Here is an 18,657-nt window from a genome sequence, read left to right on the forward strand (position 1 = left end):
GCTGCATAAAAAGTTAAAAAAATAATGATAATGAACTGAATTATATATATATATATATATATATGTGTGTGTGTATATATATATATATACAGGTCGAGTATCCCGTATCCGAATATCCGTTATCCGAATTATTCCGAAATACGGACATTCCAGAAAGTGGAAAAAAAATTTTTTTTTGCTAAAAACTCACTGGAGACATTTGTAACAGCATCACTTAGGACATGATATGTAACTGGCACTATATATGTGCAAGAAAATGATTGCTTGGCATTCAAATTCAGTGCTGAGATAGTACACACATTTTGTTTCACGTTTTGAAACCTTGTTTTTTGAACAATTAAAATATATTTGTGTGTATTTTATGTGGTAATAAAATATATTTGTGTGTATATTATGTGTTTATACAGCATAAATGCAAGATACTTCAAAATACATCATTGAAATATTCAAATATTCCGAAATACGGAATAATCCGTTATCCAAAATTCTCCTGGTCCCGAGCATTTTGGATAAGGGATACTCAACCTGTATGTGTGTATATATATATATACACACATATATATATATATATATGTATATATATATATATATATATATATATATATATGTGTGTATATATATATATATATATATATATATATATATACATACACACATATATATATATATATATATATATATATATATATATATATACACACACACATACATACATACATATATATATATATAAAGATATTCCCGACATATGACGTATATATACGTCATGGTCGGGAGGTACTTCCCGACCGAAGACGTATATATACGTCATGGTTTTAAACTGTCACCGCGTCTATAGACGCGGTGACAGTTTGGAGATGTCTGCTGTCCCTGACAGCAGACATCCCCCCTCGCGGCGATCGCTGCGATTGGCTGTTCAAATGTGAACAGCCAATTGCAGCGTTTTCTGTGTTACCGGCGGCTAAGCCGCTCGGTAACACAGTGATCGGTGGTGATCGGTGCTGTTAAGTACAGCACCGATCACCACCGATCGCCAGCCCCCCCCCTCCCACCCGGCAGCCCCCCTCCCTCCCACCCACCCGGCTGCCGCAGCGCCAGCACCCCTCCCACCCCCCCGCCAGCCGCAGCGCCAGCCCCCCTCCCAAAGCTGGTGACCAAAATGGGGTCACTTGTGGGGGGGTTCCACTGTAGTGGTGCTTCGGGGGTCTTGCTAATGCGACATAGCACCTACCATTCATTCCACCACCAAATATCACTCCTTCCCTTCTGAGTCCTGCCATGCACCCAACTGGTATTTTTTGGTCACATGTGAGGCATTGCCGTACTCGGGAGAAATTGGGGCACAGATTTTGGGGTGCTTTGTCTCCTTCATTCCTTGTGAAAATGAAAAATTTTGAGCCAGAACTGCATTTTTCTGTAAAAAATTACATTACAGAAGGGAAGGAGTGATATTTGGATTTTGCAGCACAGATTCTGGTTGAATGACCCCCGAAACACCCATACAGTGGAACCCCCCCACAAGTGACCCCATTTTGCAAACTACACCCTTCAGGGAATTCATCAAGGGGTATAGTGTACATTTCAAACCCCCAGGGGTTTCACCAATTTTGATACAACTGGGCTGTGAAAATGAAAAATTATTTTTTTTCATTTTCACTGCCCAGTTGTACCACAATTGGTGAAACCCCTGGGGGTTTGAAATGTACACTATACCCCTAGATGAATTCCCTGAAGGGTGTAGTTTGCAAAATGGGGTCACTTGTGGGGGGGTTCCTAACTTTTAGCATCTTATGGTGCCTAGAAACCTACATGGTGCCTAAAAAATAATCTCATAAAAAGGAGGCTCCAAAATCAAGTAGGTGCTCCTTCTATTATGAAGCCTGTGGTTTGGTCACCGTGCACACTAGGGCCACATATAGGATATTTATGAAAACCAAAGAATTGGGGGAATCAATTTTTAGTCACATTTCTCTAGTAAAATCTGCTGTGTTCCTTAGAAAAATGTATTAAAATTGAAAATCTGCAAAAAAAATGAAATTTTGAAATTTCACCTACACTTTGTTTTAATTCCTGTGAAACACCTAAAGGGTTAACAAACTTCCAAAATGCTGTTTTGAATACTGTGAGGGGTGCAGTTTTTGAAATGGCATCATTTATGGGGGTGTCTCACATACAAGTCCCTCAAAGTCACATCAGAACTGAACTGGTCCCTAAAAAAATCAGTGTTTGAAATTTTCTTGAAAATTTGAGAATTTGCTATTCATATTTTAAGCCTCCTAGTGTCCAAAAAAATGAAAATGAGGTTGAAATAATGATGGCAACATAAAGTATACATATGGTCTATGTTAGTTATTAACTATTTTGAGTGGTAAGATTATTTGTCTCACAAGCAGAAAATTTAACATTTTGCAAATCGCAAAATTTTCCATTTTTTTACGACATTTTGGTATTTTTCACAAAAAAACACAGACTGTATCGACCAAAATTTACCACTAACTTGAAGTACAATGTGTCACGAGAAAACAATCTCAAAATCACTGGGATAATTAAAAGCAAAAAAAAGTTATACCCACTTAAGTGATACATGTCAGATTTGAAAAAAAGGGCTCTTTCAGGAACGCAAAAACTGGCTCTGTCAGGAAGGGGTTAATACTACTCCGGTATATAGGTGTGTGGAGAGTGCTAAAGTGCTAAGTGCTAAAGATTGCTTGAACCTTAATACTACTCCGGTATATATCATGCTTCTTATTGGGTACTACAGCACCAGGGTTTCCCAAGAGGTCTCCCATCTTGGTACTTGCCTGGCCCAACACTGCTTAGCTTCCAAGATCGGACGAGATTGGGCGTAACAAGTGTGGTTTGACTGTAGGAAAACACAGCGACACCTGGAGGTTTTTAGTACTTTATTGGGTTCATACAATATACTACAGACTTAGAGTGTGAATAATAAATTATATGAATAAAAAAGGAAGAAAGGGTAATATAAAAATATGCAGACTTAAGAAACATAGTGTTCATTAACCCGGGTGGGATATAAAGGATAAAGAATTGGATTCGACCTTATAAGAATGGTGCAATCTCGTAATTGTCGTTAAAGCCCAGGGGATGTAGGGTGTTTAATTCAAATATCCAGTACATTTCCCGCTGGGACAGTTTGTTCGCCAGATCGCCACCTCTTGGTCCCAATTTAACCCATTCGATAGCTTTAAAAGTCAATCCATCAGGGTTGGCATTATGGTAATTCTGGAAATGTTTGTATATGGCATGGCTGTCGACTTTATTCTTTATATTCCGACTATGTTCCTGTATTCTTAATTTAAGCGGTCTTTTTGTTTTGCCCACATACTTCAGATGGCAGGGGCACTCCAGAAGGTAAATTACGGATGTGGTGTTACAATTCATGAAGTCTTTGATATGATATTCTTTCGTGTTGTTGTGGTTAGTGAATTTTTTTCGGGTAGGATGAACGAATCTGCAGATGTTACATTTTCCACATTTGTAAGATCCTGTGCATTTTTGACTGGGGTGTGTTTGGGTATTTTCTGATGTTAGTAAACTTGGTGCAATAATTTCTTTTAAATTCTTGGATTTTCTAAAGATCACTTCTGGGTTGGATGGTAGAAGCTCCTTCAATATGGGGTCCATGAGTAGCAGGTTCCAGTGTTTCTTTAAACTCCGTTTAATCATTGGTTCATGTTGGTTGTATGTGGTGATGAAGGCTATTTGTTCTTTTTTCTCTTTTTTTGTGTTGTACTCAAGTAGATTTTCTCTTCCGATGTTGTTTACTTTTGTTCTTGCGTTTTGGAGGATGTGAGTGGGGTATTCCTTTTCTTCGAATCTTTTGTTGTATAACTCCAGTTGGGTTTCGCATTCAATATCATTACTGCAGTTCCTTTTGATGCGATTAAACTGTGAGTAAGGAATATTTTCTTTCCACTTGCGCAAGTGTTTACTTTGGAAGTGAAGGTAGCTGTTTGTGTCCACTTGTTTTATGTAATTCCTTGTGTTCACTTGAGAGTCTTCTCCTGTCAGTATCAAATCCAGGAATTCAATATCTCTCTTACTGATTTTGGATGTGAACCTTAGGTTTATTTGATTACCTTCAATGTACTTTAAAAAGTCTTTAAAACGTTCTTCATCACCTTCCCATATAATTAAAATGTCATCAATATATCTCTTATAAAACCTGAGGTTGTCTTTAAAAGCATGGTCCGAGTGTATAAAACGTTTCTCCCAACACCCCATAAAAAGATTAGCAAAGCTGGGGGCAAAGATTGTGCCCATCGCTGTACCGCATTTTTGTAGATAAAATTGGTCCAGAAATTTAAAATAATTGTGACTTAAGATAAAACTCATGATGTCACATATAAAAATTTTGTGTTGTGGGGTGAGTGTCACATCATCTTCCATGAATTCTCTACATGCTTCAACCCCCTGCTGGTGCTCTATGCAGGTGTACAGCGACTGGACATCAATCGTGGCCCAATAGAAGGAGTCTTTCCATTTAAAATCTTTTAAAAGATTCAAGACCGTGGTGGTGTCTTTTAAATAGGTTGGCAGATTTGTCACATATTTACGTAAAAAGATGTCCACATATTCTGATAGATTTGAGGTCAAGGAATCGATTCCTGACACTATGGGTCGTCCTGGTGGGTTTTGCAAAGACTTGTGTATCTTGGGTAGAAAGTAAAAAATAGGGGTGATGGGATTGGATCTCATTAAAAACTGGTATTCTTCCTTGGTGATTATTTGGTCCCGCAATCCTTGGAGGAGTAGTAGTCTTAAATCTTCTATGAATTCCTCCTTAGGATCTTTATTCAGGGCTATATAGGAAATTTCATCGCCCAATAGTCTGTTGGCCTCACGTACGTATGCGTCTCGGTCCATGATCACCAAACCTCCCCCTTTATCCGCTTGTTTTAGGATTATTTCTGGGTTGTCTTTCAACTTTTTTAGAGCTTCCCTTTCTGCGTTAGACAAATTTTTATGTGCAATTGGTTCCAATTCTTTCTCACACAGATCTTTTTTTACTAGGTCATAGAAGATCCCAATGTTGTTACCTTTTGATTCAATTGGATAATATTTGGAAACTGGTTTTAGTCCAGATTTAGATCTATTTTCGTAGTTTTGTATAGTGGCATTCTCATTCTTGGCGAAATGTCTTTTCAAAGTTAATTTTCTGACGAATTTATTCAGGTCGATGTAGGTCTCGAATTTGTTCATGCCCTCTATTGGGGCGAAGGATAGACCTCTGTTTAGAAGGGTAGTTTCAGCTTTTGATAATGTATGTTTGGAGAGATTGAAGATTCCTTTCGGTTGTACATCTATTGGATCGTTCTTTTTTTGGGGTCTCTCCCTCCTGCCGCCCCTTTTTCCTCTTCTTCTATGTACCTTCTTTTTAGAGGGGATGCTATCTTTATGTCTTCCTTCACACTCATTCTTACGGTTTCGCGTATTCTCGTCGCTGTGTCCGTAGATAAAAAACCATCATCTCCTGTTGACTTGAGTCTTTGAAGTGGTGTGTATCGATTGAATGTTCTCCAGTTTGGTGTTCCAGGAGAATCGTTATTTCTGTTGTCGGAATGTTTACTTTTATTTCTTACTGTATGGTTGGATGGCCTTTGGTAGTTTCTTTGCTGGTACGGTGCGTTGACGAATCTACTCCAGTTTTTTATTTTTCCTTGTTCATATTTACAATCCTCTCTTTTATGTTTCTATGTATGGTCCGATATGGGCGCAATGAAATAGCTACAAGACGCAATATAAGCAGCCTTTTTCTAATGAAGAAACTTCAACAAAATGGCCGCCGGCATTCACTCCCGAGGACACATCCGCAAGAGCCGTGTGAAAGAACTTCTGACAATCCTCGGCTCTCCGGCGCATGCGCACACGGCGGAGAAGGTCTAAACTCCGTCTGAACAGTGAAAAGCCGAGCATGCGCACTAGCGCTGTACGGACGCCGGAAACGTGGCGGAAGTGCCGCGTTTCCGTTCATTATGTTATAATTGTACTTTCCAGTTAGGAAAAAATTCTAAAAACCTAGCGTTCTGTATTTATGTCACTTACTCTATCCCTGAGCGTGTGTCCAGACCTTTTGATGAATTCACAGATTTAGCCTAAGTAATTGAATATTGAACAGGAAATGATGTCATAACTCACACTCATAGGCATATAGGTATAAATACAAGTTTGGGCTCATTCATCTCCTACCCCTTGAAGAAGTCACATCAGACGAAACGCGTTGGGCTACCTACCTCCTACCACCTTAAAAAGTTAAGAACTTTTTATTAACACCTTTTTCTATACTTAAAGTTTTTTTTATATATATATTTTTTTTAAAAAACTTTTTTCTTATATTGTTCTTTTACAATATATTAATATTTTATATATATCCCTATCCCATCTTTTACCCAAACACAGTATTTTACACCTATTTACCTTTGAAACCAGTTTTTATTGTGTAATATATGTCCATTGGTGTATAAAATGTGTTTTTACTTTCATATTTTTATTGTCATCTCATTAAATTCTTTATTATCATACTTACAATAATTAGTCGCCGATATCTTTTTCCTTTGCTACCCATAAACCTGTGAGTAAACATACCATTACTCTTACTAGAAGATAGGCTGACACCCTCCATATTTAAAGGGAACATTATTGTTTTTTGAAGAAAACGTATCCAGCACAAGTGGCGCCCCCTATCCAGAGCTAACAGACATTTTTCAGGTATTCCTTAGGAGGCTGCCTGGTGCAACACAAGCTCCACCAAGAACTATGTTCAGAGCTAATGAGCGCACCAACAAAAGAAATGATTGGTGCCAAAAAATATTTAGTGAACATGTGGTGATCACGGAACCGGAGAATCCGTGTGGTCTAGATGACAAATTTTGGACAATCGAAAGATTACTGGCTAAGGAAATGAAGACCTGGTGGGATATAAAAGGTCTTGAACAGTACATCTCAGTAGACCGAGTCCCAAGAGGTCTAAGACTGACCAAACAACCCACTTTCGGTAATACCGACACAGAATTCATTAAAAAATGGGACATAATTTTACACGACTGTTCAATCAACCTAATGAGACTGATAGTCAGTGAGAAAAAGGAATCCTTGAGAAAACTGGAAGAGGAAATCAAGACTAAGGAAATAGATCTTGAACCCTTCAAGGACAAGGAAGATTATAAGATTAACGACAAAGTGTTGAACAAAAAACTTGAACGAATGGAGGAGGAAGTTATTAAAAACAAGGAGAAGAAATTTGCAAGGGATAAGCAAGATTATGAACAAGGAAAAATAAAAAACTGGAGTAGATTCGTCAACGCACCGTACCAGCAAAGAAACTACCAAAGGCCATCCAACCATACAGTAAGAAATAAAAGTAAACATTCCGACAACAGAAATAACGATTCTCCTGGAACACCAAACTGGAGAACATTCAATCGATACACACCACTTCAAAGACTCAAGTCAACAGGAGATGATGGTTTTTTATCTACGGACACAGCGACGAGAATACGCGAAACCGTAAGAATGAGTGTGAAGGAAGACATAAAGATAGCATCCCCTCTAAAAAGAAGGTACATAGAAGAAGAGGAAAAAGGGGCGGCAGGAGGGAAAGACCCCAAAAAAAGAACGATCCAATAGATGTACAACCGAAAGGAATCTTCAATCTCTCCAAACATACATTATCAAAAGCTGAAACTACCCTTCTGAACAGAGGTCTATCCTTCGCCCCAACAGAGGGCATGAACAAATTCGAGACCTACATCGACCTGAATAAATTCGTCAGAAAATTAACTTTGAAAAGACATTTTGCCAAGAATGAGAATGCCACTATACAAAACTACGAAAATAGATCTAAATCTGGACTAAAACCAGTTTCCAAATATTATCCAATTGAATCAAAAGGTAACAACATTGGGATCTTCTATGACCTAGTAAAAAAAGATCTGTGTGAGAAAGAATTGGAACCAATTGCACATAAAAATTTGTCTAACGCAGAAAGGGAAGCTCTAAAAAAGTTGAAAGACAACCCAGAAATAATCCTAAAACAAGCGGATAAAGGGGGAGGTTTGGTGATCATGGACCGAGACGCATACGTACGTGAGGCAAACAGACTATTGGGCGATGAAATTTCCTATATAGCCCTGAATAAAGATCCTAAGGAGGAATTCATAGAAGATTTAAGACTACTACTCCTCCAAGGATTGCGGGACCAAATAATCACCAAGGAAGAATACCAGTTTTTAATAAGATCCAATCCCATCACCCCTATTTTTTACTTTCTACCCAAGATACACAAGTCTTTGCAAAACCCACCAGGACGACCCATAGTGGCAGGAATCGATTCCTTGACCTCAAATCTATCAGAATATGTGGACATCTTTTTACGTAAATATGTGACAAATCTGCCAACCTATTTAAAAGACACCACCACGGTCTTGAATCTTTTAAAAGATTTTAAATGGAAAGACTCCTTCTATTGGGCCACGATTGATGTCCAGTCGCTGTACACCTGCATAGAGCACCAGCAGGGGGTTGAAGCATGTAGAGAATTCATGGAAGATGATGTGACACTCACCCCACAACACAAAATTTTTATATGTGACATCATGAGTTTTATCTTAAGTCACAATTATTTTAAATTTCTGGACCAATTTTATCTACAAAAATGCGGTACAGCGATGGGCACAATCTTTGCCCCCAGCTTTGCTAATCTTTTTATGGGGTGTTGGGAGAAACGTTTTATACACTCGGACCATGCTTTTAAAGACAACCTCAGGTTTTATAAGAGATATATTGATGACATTTTAATTATATGGGAAGGTGATGAAGAACGTTTTAAAGACTTTTTAAAGTACATTGAAGGTAATCAAATGAACCTAAGGTTCACATCCAAAATCAGTAAGATAGATATTGAATTCCTGGATTTGATACTGACAGGAGAAGACTCTCAAGTGAACACAAGGAATTACATAAAACAAGTTGACACAAACAGCTACCTTCACTTCCAAAGTAATCACTTGCGCAAGTGGAAAGAAAATATTCCTTACTCACAGTTTAATCGCATCAAAAGGAACTGCAGTAATGATATTGAATGCGAAACCCAACTGGAGTTATACAACAAAAGATTCGAAGAAAAGGAATACCCCACTCACATCCTCCAAAACGCAAGAACAAAAGTAAACAACATCGGAAGAGAAAATCTACTTGAGTACAACACAAAAAAAGAGAAAAAAGAACAAATAGCCTTCATCACCACATACAACCAACATGAACCAATGATTAAACGGAGTTTAAAGAAACACTGGAACCTGCTACTCATGGACCCCATATTGAAGGAGCTTCTACCATCCAACCCAGAAGTGATCTTTAGAAAATCCAAGAATTTAAAAGAAATTCTTGCACCAAGTTTACTAACATCAGAAAATACCCAAACACACCCCAGTCAAAAATGCACAGGATCTTACAAATGTGGAAAATGTAACATCTGCAGATTCGTTCATCCTACCCGAAAAAAATTCACTAACCACAACAACACGAAAGAATATCATATCAAAGACTTCATGAATTGTAACACCACATCCGTAATTTACCTTCTGGAGTGCCCCTGCCATCTGAAGTATGTGGGCAAAACAAAAAGACCGCTTAAATTAAGAATACAGGAACATAGTCGGAATATAAAGAATAAAGTTAACAGCCATGCCATATACAAACATTTCCAGAATTACCATAATGCCAACCCTGATGGATTGACTTTTAAAGCTATCGAATGGGTTAAATTGGGACCAAGAGGTGGCGATCTGGCGAACAAACTGTCCCAGCGGGAAATGTACTGGATATTTGAATTAAACACCCTACATCCCCTGGGCTTTAACGACAATTACGAGATTGCACCATTCTTATAAGGTCGAATCCAATTCTTTATCCTTTATATCCCACCCGGGTTAATGAACACTATGTTTCTTAAGTCTGCATATTTTTATATTACCCTTTCTTCCTTTTTTATTCATATAATTTATTATTCACACTCTAAGTCTGTAGTATATTGTATGAACCCAATAAAGTACTAAAAACCTCCAGGTGTCGCTGTATTTTCCTACAGTCAAACCACACTTGTTACGCCCAATCTCGTCTGATCTTGGAAGCTAAGCAGTGTTGGGCCAGGCAAGTACCAAGATGGGAGACCTCTTGGGAAACCCTGGTGCTGTAGTACCCAATAAGAAGCATGATATATACCGGAGTAGTATTAAGGTTCAAGCAATCTTTAGCACTTAGCACTTTAGCACTCTCCACACACCTATATACCGGAGTAGTATTAAGGTTCAAGCAATCTTCAGCACTTTAGCACTTTCCACACACGTATCAACTTAATGAATTACCTGATTGTTATTAAGGTTCCAAAGGAACTTTTAGCACTCTAGCACTTTAGCACTCTCTGGCCTTAAAATCGGGCACTTATTAGCAAGAATTAAATCATTAATAACAGGGACTTGGGTCAATTATCACAGAGCACTTAAGTTGTGCACCTTAAGTATATTGATATATTTATATATATATATATATATATATATATATATATATATATATATATAACACTAGTATAATATTATTAAAGATTTATCTCATCACTTTTTAAAAACAACGATATAATGTATTAAATCATGCGGGTACAAATTGTATTCAAGCAGTATGCACAAGTGTATTTACAATCCTCTCTTTTATGTTTCTATGTATGGTCCGATATGGGCGCAATGAAATAGCTACAAGACGCAATATAAGCAGCCTTTTTCTAATGAAGAAACTTCAACAAAATGGCCGCCGGCATTCACTCCCGAGGACACATCCGCAAGAGCCGTGTGAAAGAACTTCTGACAATCCTCGGCTCTCCGGCGCATGCGCACACGGCGGAGAAGGTCTAAACTCCGTCTGAACAGTGAAAAGCCGAGCATGCGCACTAGCGCTGTACGGACGCCGGAAACGTGGCGGAAGTGCCGCGTTTCCGTTCATTATGTTATAATTGTACTTTCCAGTTAGGAAAAAATTCTAAAAACCTAGCGTTCTGTATTTATGTCACTTACTCTATCCCTGAGCGTGTGTCCAGACCTTTTGATGAATTCACAGATTTAGCCTAAGTAATTGAATATTGAACAGGAAATGATGTCATAACTCACACTCATAGGCATATAGGTATAAATACAAGTTTGGGCTCATTCATCTCCTACCCCTTGAAGAAGTCACATCAGACGAAACGCGTTGGGCTACCTACTTCCTACCACCTTAAAAAGTTAAGAACTTTTTATTAACACCTTTTTCTATACTTAAAGTTTTTTTTATATATATATTTTTAAAAAAAAACTTTTTTCTTATATTGTTCTTTTACAATATATTAATATTTTATATATATCCCTATCCCATCTTTTACCCAAACACAGTATTTTACACCTATTTACCTTTGAAACCAGTTTTTATTGTGTAATATATGTCCATTGGTGTATAAAATGTGTTTTTACTTTCATATTTTTATTGTCATCTCATTAAATTCTTTATTATCATACTTACAATTATTAGTCGCCGATATCTTTTTCCTTTGCTACCCATAAACCTGTGAGTAAACATACCATTACTCTTACTAGAAGATAGGCTGACACCCTCCATATTTAAAGGGAACATTATTGTTTTTTGAAGAAAACGTATCCAGCACAAGTGGCGCCCCCTATCCAGAGCTAACATATATATATATATATTGATTCATTTGCAACATTAATTTATAGCGCTGCTTCCACACTCTTTGTTATCCCTAATCAGAGCCTTCTTAGCCTCATGCATGATAGTAAACATATCCACAAATTTACCCTTCCTAATCCTTTCCCTCACCTTTGACCTAACTCCCTTTCATACAGCTGTATTCGCACAAAGAATTGTTTCACATCTGGCAGCAAGCTCACTACGCTACTAGAACACCTAACGCTCTTCTTTTTCCCTTTGACTTGCTGTGCAAAATAACGCATACGTTTACGTGGTTTACCTCCTGAACTAGATGCATCTGAAGAAGATTTAGTACTTGAATTTTGTGCACCTGCTGCAAAACTTAAAATGTGCTCACCTAATCCCGAAACGGATGGCGTTGCCATTTGACCAGACGTAGATCGATGTTTTGCGTTTCATGGTGCGCCCACCACGCTTTGACCCGATGACTCCTCCCTTGCTGTTGAAACTTCAGCCAAGACACTTTTAACAGAAGCCTGTAAACTGGGAAGATGCATGTCATTCTCCTCCTGAATTACTGCAAGTACTCTCTAAACTGACCTACCCTCTGCTGAAGGAGGTGGGCCGGGGGGGGGGGGGTAGGAGGGCGCACAAGGGGGGGGGGGGGGGGGCTGTAGGTAATGGAGGCTGGCTAATGATTGCTGGCTGAACAGCAGGATTAACTGCAGCTGCAACCTGTTGCATGAAATGGTCTAAAGCAGAAGGTGCAACATCTGCCTGCTGACCAAAATTATTATAAAAAGCAGATGGAAAACCCTGCTGCTGAGCCTGCAAAAACTGTGGGTTAAATTGAACGCCCCCTACTGGCATCTGCCAAGGAGGCTGAACAAAACCCATATTCAAATATGGGGACCACAGGTACATTTGCCCTGCCAGAAACCCTAACCTGCCCCACAATGCTGCTCCCCAGAGTTGGTAGAGTAGAACTACCATAAGGGTGCGGTGAATAAACTGGGACCTATACCACCTGCTGCCTGCGCACAGGTGTCACCAAACCCCCTGCAACTGAACATACATGACCCCCCCAGCTCCTAAAGCTGTGGGAGGATTGGGGGGCTGTGCTATGCCCACAGCTTGCCCCGGCAACAGTCTCGCTCCGCCAGCCGAGGGTGGGGGGGACAGGGGCTCCAGGCCACGCACCTGCTCCAGCCTGCAACCTGGTGCCCCTAACTGCCAGAGAAGCAGATGCCACCTTGCAACGGTCTGGTCGCCTCAGCCAATTGATGGGGCGGGGGAGCAGAGCGCCGAGGACGGGGCATGTTATAAAAAATAAAGTACGGTGGCAGATACAGTATGAAAGTGGGAGACAAATGGAAGTGGTGAAATAGAATGTGAATGTGACAGAAATAAATGAAAGAAATAAGGAATAAAGATGTGAGGAAGATAGCATAAAGAGTCAAATGATACTGAGGTGATACAAGTCTGCTTCTTGATCCACAGGAAAACAGCTCAGAGGAAGTGATCACCTCAGGCTGCTGCTTAAAAAAACTAGCTAAAACCCTCCCTATAAATCACAGCTATTGGACAAGTGCATGATTGACACCAGTAACTAAATCTGACCCCACTACACAGCTATCTTCCAGAAAGTCCTCAATAAAACAGGGTGCTTATATTCTTATTATTATATAATTTCTGATATACTGTAGTAGCACATATATTGATTTTACTTGCATCCCCTTCACTTGCATCCCCAGTATGGGCACCTTTAGGTATGCACTTAAGTTGCCCAGACACGGTACAATTATTGTATGCAATTTGGACTATATCATATCGCATACGTTTTACAATGCAATGAGATGAGATCTAGTACAAAAAGTATGTGCAGCACATACGTTTTGAGCTGTGCAATGAGATGTGTACAGGAGCACGCATCTCATCGCACCCAACAATTGTACCATGTATGGGCACCTTTATGGGTATCACATTTATTGTTTAGGTGACTTCGATGAATAGTATATACATTATATAGTTTTATATAAATCATATAGTGTCATAAGTGCTCATATTCCATAAGGGTCTGTTTAACAGTTTCTAATGAGAAAGTGCATCTCCCTGTATTGTTCCTTTGTACGTCGCTGCGAAACACTTGTGGCGCCTTATAAATAAAATTATAATAATAATAATAATAATATGAGAATATATGGTGGGAATGTATTGGGCATATTGGCTATTGGGAACATGTATGGGTATATTGGCTATACAGGGTATACTGTATATGCGCAAGTTGGCTATATAGTGACATGTATGGGTATATTGGCTAATGGGACAGCAGGATCCTACGCTGCCATCTTTTTCCGCGTCTCCTGGGCCGGTCGATCGGCAACTAGGGACGCAGAATTAGTACTTCCGCTCCGGCACCTATCAGCACCCCGCGGACGGCTGACAACTTCCACCCAATGGTTGCTGGGTTACCAGAGGATGCTGCCCGGACGTGCCTTCCGCAGCTAGCTGCATAATGTCCAGTGGGCTGGGCAGGATACTCCTCGGGTGATTGGACACCTGAGCCAAGTAAGAGAGTCAGTCCAGCACAGCCCCACCGGTGATAGCTTCTGTCTAATCTAGTCACCTGCCTCTCTTCATGTTCCACTTGGTCCTGGCTTTTCTGGTTCGTCTGCTCCTGGAATGGCTGATTGCCAGCCCTAGTACGATTCGGATAAACCATAAGTTTCATTGGAGACCCGGTTTCATTTTGATACCTTTTGTTCTGTTTATATTTTGTGGACTGTGTTCTCCTTTATGTGGATAGTCCATGCTTTTCAACATTCCTCTAAGTTCTCCAGGGTTTGTCGCAGGTTTGCGCCATTTCTTAAATTTACACTGTAAGGGTTGTTTCCCTTATACAGTATTATTCTGTACCTATTGTGTGGTTTTTCTTTGCCTTTGTGTGGTAATCTTGTCTACCTTTAACAACCAGCATACTAGCACAACCACCTTGGACCTCCTTTGGTGTTCCCAAGTGGGTATACAGGGTTAGTAGATCTCTTGCAATAATGCCAGATTTCATATTATGCAGGGGTATAGCCTTCAGGTATCTGGTGGCATAATCCACTACCACTAGTATGTATTGGTGTCTTTATCCACTGGCCCTATCAGATCCATACCAATTATCTCAAAAGGCACAGAAATTATAGGGAGGGGAACCAGTGAGCCTTAAACTGTGTCCGAGGGGCCTTCTTCTGACACACTGGGCGTTCCTGACAATACCTCTTGATTTGAGGCATAGATGCCTGGCCAAAAGAACCTTAACTGTATGTGTTGGGGTGTTATCTCCTGATCCTAAATGGCCACCCCACAAATGCATATGTGCATCTCCTAATATCTACCGCTCAAGTTTTCGGGAAACTAACAACTGATCTACTATTTTCCCTTGTAAAGTAGCAAGATGTAGCAAGTCATTTTGCAATACAAAATATGGCACACCCTCTGATGGTAAAGCAGTGATCACCAGTAGCATGGCTACCATGTGGCAGACCCCGCGGCAGCTTGGAGGAGCAAGCGCCAGCGGGGTCTATTGTGTGCTCTGGTGCCCGGAGCACTGACATGCTGGCGGACTACCCTGATAGCACGGCTGCTGGAGCACCCTTTACTCAGTGGACTCACCGCTGCGAGATCGGAGCTCAGCTCTGATCTGGCAGCGTTCAGATAAAGCCTTCCCTGCTCCCACACTGTAGTTTCAATCGGCATCTTCTCTTCACATGGACTGGCCCCACCCACCAGGCTGAGAGTGTTCTCAGCCCAGCCTCCAATTCCTGCTCCTTGTGTGCCTGACTGTCTGTGCTGCGGCCAGGGCCGGTGCTACCACTAGGCAGCATTAGGCAGCTGCCTAGGGCGCTGGCCGCTAGAGGGCGCCCTTTATTTAACAATTAAATGGAATAGAGCCACGGGTCCCGTGAGCAGATGACATTTTAATCCTGACAATGAGCAGTGACACTAGCGCATCAGGAAGTAGACACCTAGCCCAACGTCCCTCACCTCACTGACCGCCCCCGCCCCTCACTAATCAGACTGACAGTCTGCATTAAACAGCGTCCGCCCCCTCCCCTCTCTGGAGTCAGACAGACTGTCAGTGTGGAACAGCGTCCGCTCCCCCCGCCCCTTTATCGAGTCACGCTGTCAGCGTGGAACAGCGTTCAGCTGTCAGCGTGCGGAGCTGGCAGATCCAACAGGGAGCACTCAGTGACTCCCTGCCAGCAGCAGTAGCATAGCTGCACCATGAGCAAGTGGCAGCAGCAAGCAGCAGTAATCCCCCACACCAACGGTAAGCTGCTCTTTGATGTTGGGTGGACCATGCTGTACTTGTAGTAGTGGCTGCCTTGGGGAGGGGTTATATGTTTTATGGCTATATAAATATACAGTGTATATATATATATATATATATATATATATATATATATATATATATATATAATGTGTGTGTGTGTGTATATATATATATATATATATATATATATATGTGTGTATATATATATATATATATATATATATATATATATATATATATATATATATATATATAGTGAAAGAAATCAGCGGCACTCGGAGACTGGAGAATCAGGTGAAAAAAATCTGGAATATTGCTTACTTTGAACTGACGACGGAGCCCTCGAGCTCCGAAACGTTTTCCCCTGCACATGGAATAAATATTCCAGATTTTTTTCACCTGATTCTCCAGTCTCCGAGTGCCGCTGATTTCTTTCACTCTACATACTTCCTGAGGAGCCTTCTCCTCTGGCTAAGAGGGCACCGGAGCAAGTACCCACGGGCATCTACCCTGAAGACCCGAGTGCCGCTGATTTCTTTCACTCTACATACTTCCTGAGGAGCCTTCTCCTCTGGCTAAGAGGGCACCGGAGCAAGTACCCACGGGCATCTACCCTGAAGACCCGAGTGCCGGCCTCTCTCTGGATTATATATATATATATATATATATTATAAGGGCACGGTCGTGCCCTTATATTAAGGCTGAATCCAACGAACGGATTTTTCCCATAGGGAACTTTTCGGATGGGGGCATGGTGTTTGAGGGACTGCACCTCAAAAGTGACTGGACGTACTGAGCTGAAATTTGGCACGTACGCGTAGAATCGTCAACCGGTGCTGCGTGCCAAATTTCAGGGCGAAATATAAAAAAATGACCAATTGGGAGCGATGTAAACTTCCAACTGTCAGTTTTTTTCTGACACTCCAGAAATGACAACTTGTCACCCATGTTAGTCTATGAGGTTTTTTTTGGGAAGGCATAACTCAGGGTAGAGGAACAATTGAGACTTGGGGTTTGTTTTATTAGGTAGATATTGTCCCAGTGGAGTGCCTTTTGGGGTTGAGGATTTTCAGATAGGTACAGTTTTTTTATAATTTAGTGAAACGTCCCCCATTATAAAGATAGGAGCGCCAACTTGTTGCGCATGCGCACAATGCCACCAGCAGGGGGAGCAGTACACTGATGAGCTTCACTTGGGTGTACCAAGATGGCCGACTGTGAAGCGATATTCACAGTTTCTTATATATCAATATGAATATATAGTATACTTCATACACATACATGCCCAGCTAATGCAGATGGCTGATGGCATAATGACACGCAAACATGGGGCACAGGAACCGGGCAGACAGGTAGTTATTTGCAGGTCTGGGCATAGGAGGACCCAAGAGAGGACTACTCCGTCCGAGTACAGAATGGCCCCGCCCTCAGTGAGCAGTGCTGCGGCTGTACTGTCTCCACACCTGTCAATCAACACACAGAGACCTCCTGAAGTTGTATGGGCTCTGTCACCCAGCCGGGCATTGTGCTGCACACTCCTCCTGTGTGCAGTATATGTATGTGTGCTCAGAGCGCTGTAGTGGCTGCAGGGAACTAGTTACTGTGATACTGGAAGTGTGACATTGGCAGAGCTGTGCCCGGGTTATGGGGGAAACGTGCACCACGTCGCATGCCACTACCCCCTCGCCCCGCAGCTGGAGGACATGACTACCACCCTCCCTATTAACGCTGGTGGTGAGTGCAGTCACGTCTCTCTGTCCCAGCTGAGGGCATCAGCCGGCAGATAATTACGTGCAGGAGCAACAGGAGTCGGACTAGTGCATGCAGCAAGGTAGCCGTGGGTAGCATCAAATGGGTGCTTACATCAGTGCCCCCTCCCCTCCCCCAGGTGGCTAGCAGTGGCCTGGGCTCGTTTACCGTGATAGTTTTAAAAAGAGGGCGTGGCCTAATCACGGACCCCCCGTGGCCACGCCCCCTTTTGAAAACTATTGCGTTACACTTACTTTGCTTGTGCCTGGGGATGGGGTAGCTTTTTTCTGTGAAATAGTGAAGCTGCAGTGCAGCCCTGCCCACTGATCTGTGGCATGATGCTCCTGGCTGAAGGTAATTTGATAAGGGACTGAGGATGCACCAGTGTTTCAGAGCGTACTAGTAATTGAGGGGAACAAGGGGCCTGATTCAGGATCGCTTGCTAAGCAGCGTTCTTTTGCTGCTTAGCGAGCGGAATGCCGCCTTCCGAATGCCCGCCCCCTATGTAATGTTACTATGGGTTTGTAGCCGCTGTGTAATGTGATTGGGTCACTACGCACTATATAATGTGAATATCGGTCACTACATCCTGTGACATGTGTATATGGGTCACTACAAGCTGTGTAATTAAATGATGGATCACTATGCGCTGTGTAATGGGACAATGGGTCACTACGTGCTGTGCAATGTGACTGTGGGTTACTACGAGCTGTGCAATGTGACTATGGGTTACTACGTGCTGTGCAGTGGGACTATGGGTTACTATGTGCTGTACAATATGACTATGGGTCACTACGTGCTGTGCAATGTGACTATGGGTTACTAAGTGCTGTACAATGTGACTATGGGTTACTACGTGCTGTGCAATGTGACTA

The 18,657-nt window shown here is 41.3% G+C and overlaps 2 non-coding genes across 2 annotated transcripts; one reads left to right on the plus strand and one right to left on the minus strand.

The window, feature by feature from the left end:
* Positions 1-2,752: 2,752 nt before the first annotated feature.
* Positions 2,753-2,871, minus strand: LOC146006015 (5S ribosomal RNA). The gene has a single exon (XR_014444085.1). It is a non-coding gene; the product is annotated as a 5S ribosomal RNA (ribosomal RNA).
* A 7,229-nt stretch (positions 2,872-10,100) lies between these two features.
* On the plus strand, positions 10,101-10,219 carry LOC146006027 (5S ribosomal RNA). Its single transcript, XR_014444087.1, has one exon. It is a non-coding gene; the product is annotated as a 5S ribosomal RNA (ribosomal RNA).
* Positions 10,220-18,657: the final 8,438 nt, after the last annotated feature.

The sequence above is a fragment of the Crinia signifera genome, chromosome 5 (genome assembly GCF_055691185.1).
Source record: "Crinia signifera chromosome 5, ASM5569118v1, whole genome shotgun sequence".
Lineage (NCBI taxonomy): Eukaryota > Metazoa > Chordata > Amphibia > Anura > Myobatrachidae > Crinia > Crinia signifera.